A 12,150-nucleotide genomic window follows, 5' to 3' on the forward strand; every position below is an offset into this window, starting at 1 on the left:
AAATTCTGGGGAGCCTGCACAGCTGCTTAGCCAAGAGAGCGTTAAAACTTAATTGAGAGTAAAAAAAACCCAACAATTTCTGCCTGTACCAGGTTGTAAAAAGTGCTGAAATTGTTATTTGAACCTATCTCTAGGTTTTATTTTATGAGTATACAAAGTGTTGTTCATCTACTGTACTGATTGGAAAAGGAGCATTGCAAATTTACAGACCATTGTAAAATTGTTTGCTTACAATGATAAAAGCTTCTTTCAGCTTACTCTAAAATGTTTGTGATTCTTCTCATTTTTTCACCCATGGAGGATGTTGAGTGGTAACACTTTCTGAGACCCTGGGTGTTAATTTTAAGAATGCCTCAGATGCAGTTGCATGAGTATTTATTTCAGCAGCAGCAGTTCAGGCAGGGTCCTCTGTTCCTGCCCTTGTTCTGCCCTCTGTGATCCCATTGCAAATGTTTGTACAACCATGTGAGGAGATGGATTGCAAAATAATCCATGTTTAAAAAAAAAAAAACCTTTAACAAAAAAATGAGAGGAGTTTTCATGTCCTGATTTAAACCAGATTAGCTCCTAGTCTGGTTCATGTAATAACAGGACTGAGCTGTACCAGCAGAACTGAGGGAGCAGCACAGGGCAGGGATGAGAAGGATGGATGGGGATGCTCGTTCCAACAGTGATGCCTGAGGACCACATCCAGGTGCTTGTGCTCATCTTGGGATGGCAGTGCCCCAGAGCTTGTGTCACCACAGGCACTGAGGAGAACTGACAAGGACAAGAGACTTCCCTTCTCCCTGGAAACAGGCAACTCCCCAGGGACACAAGTGAAAACATGGAGGTGAGTGGCATACCTGAAACTTCTTGCAGCTTCCATATCGTTTTTTAGTGCCCAGCTGTGCCTTGCTCATACTGAACTAGGCATGCCTTTGTTTTCCTCTGAGAATGGCCACATTTAGTCTCATATGTTGAGAGATGGGATAGGGGAGATCACTGCCTGGTAAATGGGATGCAGCCTAGCCTGATTTGGAGTCCTCTGATCTCCTGCTCTTAATCCAGGCAATGCAGGAAAAGCACTTCAGCTTTTACTGCAGAAGATCCAGGTCGTGTGTGATTTTGCCAGTGCCAGAAGTAAAGGTACTGAACCTTAGGCCCTTCTGTGTTTAGTATCTCAAAATACTGCTCGTTTTCATTAAAAGGGAGCAGGCTTGTGATCAGCTCCCTCCTGCCCCACTCTGGGACCCAACCTTGTCCTCTCTGCTGGCGTCAGGCCCTCACTTTCAAGCTGGATGCTCAGGTCAGCCACTGGTTACTTGTTCTGGCTGTTGGTACCATACTTTCAGCATTCATCATTCTTTCTTTATGAGGAAAATGAATATGGAAACTTCTCTGGCAGCATCTGTGCTCTTTCATCCAGCAGGACACAGCCTGGGCACAGGGGCAAGGGCCACAGCCCAAGACCAGACTGGAGCAAGCCGCTGCTGCACTTCAGGGTGTTGGCTCAGGGGTTTTATCGTCTCCTCCTGCAGGGGAGCTGAGCCCAGCTGATCCCAAGGCTGGTGGGACACGGGGCCAACTCCGTGTGGGAAGGACTGAGGCAGAGGAGCCCAGGACCTGCACCTGCAACCATCCTTCCCCAACTTCTTGTTCCATAACCATTTCCCAAATGGCTATTGAGGGCCTTTCAGAAATCAGGGGAGTTGTCAGTTGTTATAGTAACAAACCCCCTGCTGCTGAATTGGCCCCGAGATGCCCATTTGGGCTTTTGAACAGACTAACTCTGGCTCATTAGACAAAAAAGAGAGAGAGACAGATTTGCAGATGGAAAGTTGCTTTTTAATCATGCTGGATGATCTGTTAAGAGCTTGACTGTGGAAAGGGGCATGGTCTCTCATTATATGCCTGTTACATTTACTCTTTTTTAATTAACACTATGTTTAATTTTTTGTCATGAAACAGAATTCTACAAGATCCCATTTCCTTCCTGGTGAGGCCAATAGTGACCTGCTGCTTTACAAACCAACATATTTTGTCTTGAGAAAGGAAACAGGTATTTGCTAAGCTTAAATACAGATTGGTGGTGATTTCCAGAACTATCAGGATATTGACAAAGCTCAGAAAATAGTACTTTTAATTCTAATTATAGAGCATCAGGACCAAAATCAATAAGCACATTCCAGTCCAGGAATGCCCCATTTTAAGGAAATAGGACTGTCTAGACTTTGCTTCAGGTTGAGACTTGAGCCATCCCATTGGTATTAACAGAATGATTCCTGAATAACTTCTACCAGCTACAATAGACTTTGCTGTTGTAAATTTGAGTCCACATGACTGAGGAACCTGTATCATCTTAAATGGGTTCTCAGGAGTATGTAATTGCAGTATCAAATTTCTTCTTGCCAGATATTTGAAGCCAGCTCCTTCCTGTGCCCCACACAGCCAGCCTTTGTCTGAATTTCATGAATCAGTGTTCTCCTCTCAGCTGTCCTGTAAATAAAAAGCAAATACAGTTTTATAGCAGGCTGATGTATCTCCAGGTGTAAATAAGAGAGGACTCTGGGGTTTTTTCTGTGATTCACCTTTTCTAAAAGGAAGATTGTTGCATCAGGTGGGGCAGGCAGGGCTGTTAGCAGACAGGGGAAGCAAATGCTCAAGTACATGAAAGGGGCCTGCAAGGAATCCGTGATCTTCTGCCCCCATTGTGCTGTGGATGTGAGGGGCTTTGGCTTCAATTACAGCAAGAGGGAAATTTTGGTTGGACATTAGAAACAGCCTCATGATAGGAAAGACAGTATAGTGGTGGTCTATAGAATTTCCATCATTTCTAGGTTTCAGACAAGGTTAAGCAGCTCCAGTGACAGGATTGTGATCCCTCACAGGAGCTTCCAGGCCTTTCTCCACAGTTCTGCAGTGCCAGCTTTAAAGCACACATGGAAGCGTGAGAAAAGAGGAGGGATGGTACAGTGTGATAAACTGCCCTGTAAATCATAGCCTAGAAGCCTGCCTTGTCACTCTTAAACTGTAGCATGTGGGTCAGTTGTGTGAACATCTTTCTGCAGGCACTTTCATGGATGTGGCCACTGAGCTCAGTGGGAGCCTAGATGTGCATCACCTTTATTTTGAAAGATAATGTCAAGCATGCAATCATGAGTCACACAGCGGGACAATACGTGCTTCGGGTGTGGAAGACTAGAATTCAAAATATCATGTTGGTGACCTTGAAAACTCCCAAACATGAAAAGTATGATTTTTATTTTTAATTTGCTATATGATGTGTCCCATAAGAGCTGAGACAGTCACGCTATACTTTGCCCACAGGCCATCCTAAGGGGGTGAAGCTCATGCAAAAGTCTTGGCAGCAAGTTGGAAAACTGCTGTTGACACCTCTCCTCAGTGCTTTGTTTAGAGGTGTAGCAGAATTTCCCCAACATTTCCAAAAATACTTTCTTCTGCAGAAAGAGCAAAGGAGAACGGGCAAGGGCAGCTGAGGTCAGGCAAGGAGGGATCTGCACAGCTGCAATCGATCTTGCTGTTTTGTCTCTGTGGAACTAATTAAATGGATTAATTGCAGACATATTTTTTTCTCTGGAAATGCTTTCCCCAGTGCTGTTGTAATGGTGAGGTCTGGAAAAAAAACAGCAAGATTTTATCTGTGCAGTTACTGGCTTAATAGTTTGCAATGCATAAGTTTGAACAAATATTTTTTTTAAATATCAAAATATTCTTATTAATCTCCATTAAGAACAGGTTTTTGAGTGCTCAGATATAATGATAATAACATGCCATGAGGAGTATGGGTTTTCTCATAACTACAGTGGTAGAGGATGCCAGGTGCCACTGGCATCTCCTACTCATCTGCTGGGTCTGTTGTAAGTTACTGTAGAGGAAACTCCTATACTACAGCTTTCAAATTTTTGAACTCTGACTTTTAAAGCTGTGAGATATTTTAAAAGAAAAAAAAATTCATTAATGCTTTTGTGAAATTATATCACTTTATGAAAAGAAGACTCTATTAAGAAATTGATGCACTCTTTTTCTATTCCCCTTCCCATCTCAAAGAAACAATTTGCATACTCATTGACAGTTGATCTATTGACAGTTAATTTCTTTTCTACAACATTCTTAGTATGTAAGAGTATGTGTAAAAGTGTATACAGGTATCTCTGGAGTAGATTCACTCTCATAAATTGGTAGGTTCAGAGCTTGAGCAATGTCTCAGACAAACTGTGAATGAAATATCCTATAATACAGCTAGATGTACCCTGAGGGAACAGTATACCTCTGCTGTGAAACTGTGAATTAACCACAGCAACCAGATAAATTATAATTTTTCTCTCTCCTTGTAACCATAAAATATAGCTATTGAAAGGCCCTATCCTGTCCTAAGTCCCATGGCAGCATTTGAATTAACATTAGCACCAGCTATTTCACAGCAGGATGTAGTCTGAGTGTAAAATTATAGGCTAAGAATATTAAATCAATTCTGCAACCTTTGCTGCTTGGATAAATAGTGGGAATCAGAAACTAGTAAAACAATAACAAGCAGGGGTGAACTTCATTTTTCTGTTTTTAAAACCTGTGCAATTTGGGGAAAAACAGGGCCTTGGAATGCACAACACATTGTGCTGCTATTACAAATGCTGCAAGTGCATGAATTCATTCAGTTTATTGTAGAATGCTGAGTTGGTTGGTTTAAAAGAAAACAGTTCCTCTATTGCTATAAACAGCATGTGTTTTACTCTATTGACTTACAGGTTAAAATCCATTTGAGTTGCAACTTGTAAGCTGAAACAGGCGTAGGCGGCATGCCTGGGTCTTGATTGGTGGGTTGTTTCATGTTTTGGAAACCCTGTCTTTTCCAAGAAAGAACAAAACCTTTTTGAAATGTCCTAGAAATTGACATTTATAAAGTAGTAGAAATAAGCCAAATTTGAATTGTAAAAATATTGTTAATGTTAAAAAAAATCAAAACTATTCTTATTAATGACAAGTGTTCTATTCCCTGAAGGTTCAAAATTGGTTTATGTTTCTGATCAAATTCTCATTTAAATGGATGTATTTCTGCAGAGTAATTCACTCTCCCACATCCATTTTTAGCCATCATCAGAAAGTTTCCAGTGAGTGTTGGTAAAATTCCTCACATTTCGTAGGACCCACATCATCATTCAAAATGATGATCATTTACTCTCCAGAGTCTTAAAAGTTCCCTAAATTTCAGTGTTCATCAGTAACAGCAACTGGTATTGCAGACATGAAGTGAAAGCTGGGAAGAGGCAGTCCTCATACCTGCCTTATTATTTCAGTTTGTTTTGTTGGGTTTTGTTTTGCCTTTTAATAAAAGCTTGGGACATAAATGTACCAAAGTCTCTTCCCATTCATACAGTTTCTTATTTTTGAAGCATTCTGTGTGCTGTTTCAAGCAGGGAGTAAATGGATTTGCTTTGCAGGCTCAGATGAGCAAACTGCAAATGCTGGTTTAGTCAATTAAGGCTGAATCTGGACTTTATCCACTAAACCAACATTTAGACAGCAGCAAAAAAAGATTCTACTGGCCTAGATATCATTGCAGGCATCATACTCATCTGAATGAACTGGTTTTTGCCACTTTCCTCAATTTTAGGTAGAAACAAGCCTTTTCACTTAAAAGGGCTTGTCCTGCAACCTGTTTATTTTTCAGCAAGCTTTTCTGAAGGTTTCTCATGACAGGAGTTGAAGTCATGTTTTCTGCTAGTACCTTGTCTCCCTACAACTGTACAATTGTCCTGTGTCCTTGTTGGAATTTTGGAGACCTGGAGGGGAATGAGAGAATGATGAACAGCTTATCAAGCACCAAGGACATTTACTTAGTTTACATCTGCCACAGCTATTCTGAACATGTTTATGGTATGGAGGGTTTTATAAACTTTATATTTATTAGCAGTAATTCCTTACTATTAAAAAAATATTAATATTTAATAATTAAAGCACACCATTTGCATGCACAAATCACCATAGTTTGACTTGGGTGCTATTTAGTACTGAATGTATCTAGGCAAAGCAATTGTATCTCTGTAGAGATCAATCCTAAAGAATAAAAGAAATTAAAGTATTTTAAAATTAATTAGAGCAAAGAAAAGATTGTCTTCTTTTTCCTGAGACTATGGAAATAAAGTTTCTGCTTTCTAAAGCAAAATATAGTAATTAGGAAATTTGAAAATGGAAATTAGCCTGTGTTGGTCTTTGTCTTTATTTATATCATTAAATGCAGTCTTTAATTAGCATATATATTATTCATGTTTCAATATAATCCATTTTATAAGTCTAAGTTCAAATATAAAAACCAAAATGGGCTTGATGCACCCGATTGTTCACATGCAAAGCAGTTAACATAGATGTAAAGATATGAGGTGAATTGAAACATCCATATTTCATAAGGATTCAGTCTATGTTTTCTGAAATTATGGCTTGAACTCTTATTTTTAACTTTTTCTCATTTGCATACATATTACTCCCTGTTTAAATGATGTGTTAATTCTATTCATTAGACTTCAGTGGATGCTTCTGACTCTCCTGATAATCAAGCACAGGTCCCTGGAAAGCAAATTATGGACTTTCATGTTGCAAAACCCATTGTAAACGTGACATTTATCACTGTAAAGCCAACTCCTGTGGAGCACTTGGCTGCAGTCAGGAGGGCAGAAGCCTTTTTCTTCTGCTTATGGTAATGATTGTCATCTGTGGATAAGGAGCTGGCACCAGGTCCCCGATGGCTCTTCAGAAATGGGCACTTCACAACTGCTCCACAGCCTTGATGGTAAAAATGCCTGTTCAGTTCTTTGAGGGAATAGTTTGACTCAGGTCCTCACACAAACAGCTTCAAGAAAATGGGTGGTGAGGAATTTTCTGTTCCATATAACGTGATGGTGGAGATCAGGATGGGGGGACCTGACCCAAATGGGCTCTGTATTGTCTGAAGTATATTTGGCTGTCAGAGCTGGAGCCTGTGGCTTTGGCTTTGCTGTGCTTCCAAAATATGCTTGTACTTCAAAATCTGGAAGAAGAGAGCCCTGAAAGCAAAGCACAAAGGTGACAGCAGTACAACAGCTGTCCTTTCTCTTTTTTCTGGTTTACTGAGCCGTACCCTATTGTGAATGTGGGAGGAATCTGTGGGAAGAAAAGGGGCAGTGAGACAGTAGTGGAATTAGGTGTCTGCTGTTGCATGCTGATTTGCCAAGGCCGTGTCAATTCATCTCTTTAATTTTAGGTATAAAAGCATTGCTATCCCAGTGGCAAACCCAAGGTGATAATTTTGGAAGGTTTTATGCTGATGGGTGAACCCTTAGTTGTGCCACACAGGGAGTTGCTGTGTGTGTTCTAATTAATAAAAAATTGATGGGGAAAAGATTTATATTGGCTTCTCTGTGAGGAAATCCTTGACATCTTTAAAAGGCCATAAGTATAGTTTCCATCTGTTTTTTTGCAGAGCCCAGACCTTTTCAAAAGCAGTGCTGATGTGCTGCAGGGAATTAGTTGAGGTCTTTGTGATAGCAGAAGGTGAGAGTTCAGCATGTGGTTTTGTTAGCCACAGAGCTACAGAGAGCAAGTTCCCTGTTGTACAGCTTAAAGGTGCAGGTGGAGACTACTAGAAGGAGACCTGTTGTTCCTGCAGCTTAGTTTTATTCGAAGTATAGAGAATAAGAGAGCAGAAGAGATCACTGCATTTGATACACATTCTCAGCAGCTGCTTCATCTCCCTGTGTCTGGCTGTGTAATCTCACTCTCAGGATCTTTCTGCATGAGAAACAGCTGGGCACTGCTAGGCACAGGAAAAATGATCCCATTTCACCAGCCTTTGGGATAGCCAAAGCTGCAGCTGGGCCCATGGGGCAATGAAAAATCTGTGTGTTAGTGCCTTGCAATGCTGTCTGTAGGGTCTGAGTTTGCATTTGGATCCTCTCTTTCCTTCCCAATGCTTCTTTGTGCTGAAACCATGCAAGGGAATCCCTGAGCTTTACACCAGCGTTTTTGAAATACTTAAACCCGTCTGCAGCCCTCTCCTCCTTCAGTCCCTGGGCAGTGAGTGGGGCTTCTGCACTGTAAAGCTGGGACAGGCTGTGCTAATTTCCTGTGTGATGAGTACAGAAGAGGATTATGAGGAAAAGGGACTTTAACCTTAGTCCAGGGTTTAAGGTTATCCACAGTTCTCAATTTCCTGCTTTGGTTTTGTTTGTCTTTTATAAACCTGCAAAGTAGGCAGCTTACTTCTTTGGGGAAATGAGGCAGGGGATAAGCATTCCACCTTCCATTCTCTTTCCAGAATTTTTTCCCTTGGTGTGCTAAATATAGCAACTTCCCATCCCTGAGAGAGATGTATTGGCAACCTCACTTCTTATTTTGTTCTGGTGACTGGGTTAATATTAACATTGTCATTGCTCTCCACCAACCTTATTGTATTTACTGAGCACTCTGCAAAGAATGAGTTAAATATATACGGGTTGAACGCTTTCTATTACAACTCATGTTCTCTCTTGACCTTCTTGTCTTCACATATTTTCCCCCTTTAAAGTTACTAGCTGTATCTGAGATCTTAACATCAGTGGGCCATTTTGGAAAATAAATATTAATGAGATGGCTGCTGATAGTATTGTGTGGGTAGAAATAAATGCTTTTATAATAAATGGAATTTAATATTAATTGAGTGTTTTGGAGTTAAAGCAGGATATAAAGTGACAAGCTTGTGGCACAGCAAAATGCCCTTTGCAGGAATCCAATTAGAAGAGGGAGCAGCAAATTCCATGCAAACTTGTTATAATCACACAGGGACAATACAGGAGTGGAGCATAATTTGGAGCCTGGGACCTGTCCCCTTGAATGTCTCATAATTTCCATGAATCAACACTTAGCTACTATGTAGTGCCAAGTTTGCATTATTCAGCTTTTTCCTGACAATGCTGCATCCCTTGCTGCTGTCCTCCCTCTCTGGAGGGAGACAGTATGTTTTGCAATAAAGGACACATTAATTAATGCACTGTCCTGCTACATGTCTGTTGGAGAAAAGTGACTCATTTGTTAGCCTGCTGAAATTACTTTGCACTGAAAATTGTCTGCTGATGTTACAGGCTTTTTCCTGATCACTTGAAGCTGTTACCTTTGCCATTTCCTCAATGAGGATGATCAAGAGTTGTTCCCTTTCCAAATTGTGGTCTTTGTTCATGATTTGCAAAAATAGAAGGTTTGCTGAGATGTGTTGTAGATAAGTGGCTAAATCCTGCCTAAAGAAACCAAGTGCAGTTGTCAGCTATATCTTGTCTCATAAAGAGTGATGTAAAGTATTCATTGAATTTGAATTGTTCAAAAATAATTTCTCTAAATATTATGTATTGTTTTCATCTGGCAGATGGAGTTGCAGAAGCTGCTATAGCAAGAGTTTGTTTGTGGCATTTCAGACAACCTGGGTATTGTGTGAAATTGGCTTAGCAAGCCTCTAAAAGGAGGGTGCAGAATGTAAAGTGAGGGTGTAGGAGTGATAGCCGGGGCATTGCTTCCAGGCTGATAGAGAAGTGTGTGGGGAAAAAAAAAACCAAAAAAAACCAACAAGGAGCAAGTCAATTTATCCATTCTGTCAAAATGGCTATGATCAGCCAGGAGGCAAATGAATAAACGGATCAACAAGTATTTCACACTTGTGTGTTCTCGACAGGAAATCACAGATCTGAAACCAAATGTCTGGGACAAAACTACCAGAAATAGTGGCAAAATACTCTGCTGTTTAGTCTGTATTTTCAACATTTTTAGCTCACAAAAGTCCTTGAATTAAAGCACTAGAATAAAGCAAGAACTTGTTACTACATTTCCCAGATATGAGCAGAGATGAAAATATTTGGGGTGGGTCTAAAGCAGGACCTCAGTCCCCACTGGAATCTCCCTTTGCAGCACACCTGGCTGTGTCTGGCTGGCCATGGTGATGGCTCCTGTCTTTTCTTCTCCCAAGCTCACAGTCTGATGGCAGCCAAAGCATCACCAAAGATGTGAATCAGAAGGTGGAAATGAAATGCTTGAATACAGCAGGAGGAAAATGGATGTGGATTGCTAGAGGTGCCAGGGCTGAACAGCTCACCTGGGAGCAGACAGATATCTACCACGTTCCTCCAGGACACTCTGTCTGCCAGAGCAGCCATGGCCCTTCATGAGCTTCAAGAAAAGGAATAGCAGAGCCAAGAGCTTGTGTTTAATTGTATGTCTGCTTCTGAGCAAGTTCCTCGTGCATCCAGGCACATTTCTTTATACATTAAGAAGCACTTTTTTCCTGAGATGTGAACTGCAGTTCTTGTGGGTTGTTTTTTTCCCTTCTTTTCCCCAATTCCACATTTAACACTGAAATGTTATCAAGAACTTAATAAAAGAAAGGTTTAAGCTTTAGAAGTAGTACAAATAAAGAGAACAGTCCATAAATAGAAAATATATTAAACTGTATCTGGTGTTAAGAGCTCTAATAATTAACACAGTTTGACTGAATTTCTTCTGTTTTGCTTATCTGCAGTGAAATTTTGTCTTGAATCAAAATCTTCTACTCCTGTGATTAGTAGCTGTTTCTACACTGTGATCAAGACAACAGGAGAGCAATATTTTATATGTCTGAGTGTGTGCTTAGTGCAAAAGAGTTTGTCATGAGGATGAAACCAATTTCTAGTTTTCTATTTCTAATTTTCAAAATTATTTCAATTGATTTTTTAAATGGAACATCTCTTCTATGTCTGTTACTTTATGATTTTTCAATTCTTGTCTCTTCTGTGTAATAAGAAGCCTGCTAATAGACATTCTGGTAACTTTTCTGATATGCTTATACTTTGAATCCTTTTTGTGTAATAAATATGTATTTCCTTGGTACTAAAATTCAAGAAGCTTTGAATGGATTATAGGCCTGAAATTTCGAAGATGTCCTTAATAAATATTTAGAAAAGGGAACTCTTCCTCTCTTTATTTCGTGCACTGTCAGGATCATGCTTCCAGTCCCCTCTGCCTCATGGTGTAGTGGATTCTACCTCTGTTACTTGCTTATATTTCTAGGATTTTTCTTATGGCTTATTTGGTCTGTGGAAATGTCGTTTAAAACATACATTCTTTTTGTTTTCTGTGCTTCTTTATTATGTCTGTGTATGCTTGTACAAGTTTGAAAGCAGAGCTTCCAAGTCAGCGCTACAATTTCATAGGAAAATTAAAATAAAAGCAAAAAACACTGTCTGAAACAGACAGAGTCAGGATACAACCTGACACCCTGTTGGTCAGGGTGGTGGTAGCAGCCTGATTAAATGGTGGGTGCAGTCCTGTTGGAGTGACAGATGTGGTTCTGTTGAAGTGGTGATCCTGCAGAAGGGTCTGGTTTTCCTCTGAAGATCCAGTGGTGGTTATGTAGCTCTTGTGCTCTGGGAATCCAGTAGGTAGTCCTGCTCACGCCATTCCAAATCTCAGATTATATCCAGGTAGGAATGCTTGGTACCTCCCCCTGGGCAGAGCATCTCACAACAGGATGATGTAATTTCTTGAGTTATTCAGTAGGATCTTGATGGCCCATCAATAGAAGATATTTCCCTGAGATAGTTATCAGGAGATGGTGATAGAATACATACTTTTGATTACATCTTACATTGTAACCTAAGAAAATACTTAAAGCTGCTGTCTGATTTTTTGGTATTAATAAGATTTTTCTTGGAGTTTAATTATCTTGGGATTTGTTTATGTTGTTGTTGTTGCTATTTATTTTGTAGGAACATTCTCGCAGGAAATGCAGTAGTTTAAGGCAGATGCTACAGGAAGGGTCCTGCTGATGTGGGGACTTCTCATCGTGACACATTAATTGATGTGGGTCTGCAAAGGGAGCCCAGTGGGGATGTTCACACCACGCTGGCTGCCTCATTTAACCAGAAACCACTTCAGCAAATGCTACTGTGCAGCACAGCTCTGTTAGTGCAAGGTAGGAAGCCCAGCAGACAAGGAGTGCTGGAGCAGTCCAAACTCTCAGTACCTGTGTGTCTGCCTGGCATCAGGGAGAGATCCCTGGGTCTCATTTGGGTGTCTCTCCAGAGTGAGGTGGGGATATATTCCTCATACTGCAGCACAATACACAGCATGGTAGCTCTCAGTGGTCTGGTTCAGTGGTTGGCAGTGTATTGCCCCGATATT

At 40.5% G+C, this 12,150-nt stretch overlaps 1 protein-coding gene and 1 long non-coding RNA gene across 2 annotated transcripts in view; both read left to right on the plus strand.

Annotated features, from left to right (window-relative positions):
- Positions 1 to 12,150, plus strand: part of PTPRG (protein tyrosine phosphatase receptor type G) — a 390,155-nt gene that overhangs the window by 326,811 nt on the left and 51,194 nt on the right. The gene's annotated exons all lie outside the window — the stretch shown is intronic.
- LOC131582004 (uncharacterized) lies at positions 162 to 3,231 on the plus strand. Its single transcript, XR_009278251.1, has 3 exons — positions 162 to 832; positions 1,951 to 2,041; positions 3,051 to 3,231. It is a non-coding gene; the product is annotated as an uncharacterized LOC131582004 (long non-coding RNA).

Source organism: Poecile atricapillus, chromosome 9 (assembly GCF_030490865.1).
Source record: "Poecile atricapillus isolate bPoeAtr1 chromosome 9, bPoeAtr1.hap1, whole genome shotgun sequence".
NCBI lineage: Eukaryota > Metazoa > Chordata > Aves > Passeriformes > Paridae > Poecile > Poecile atricapillus.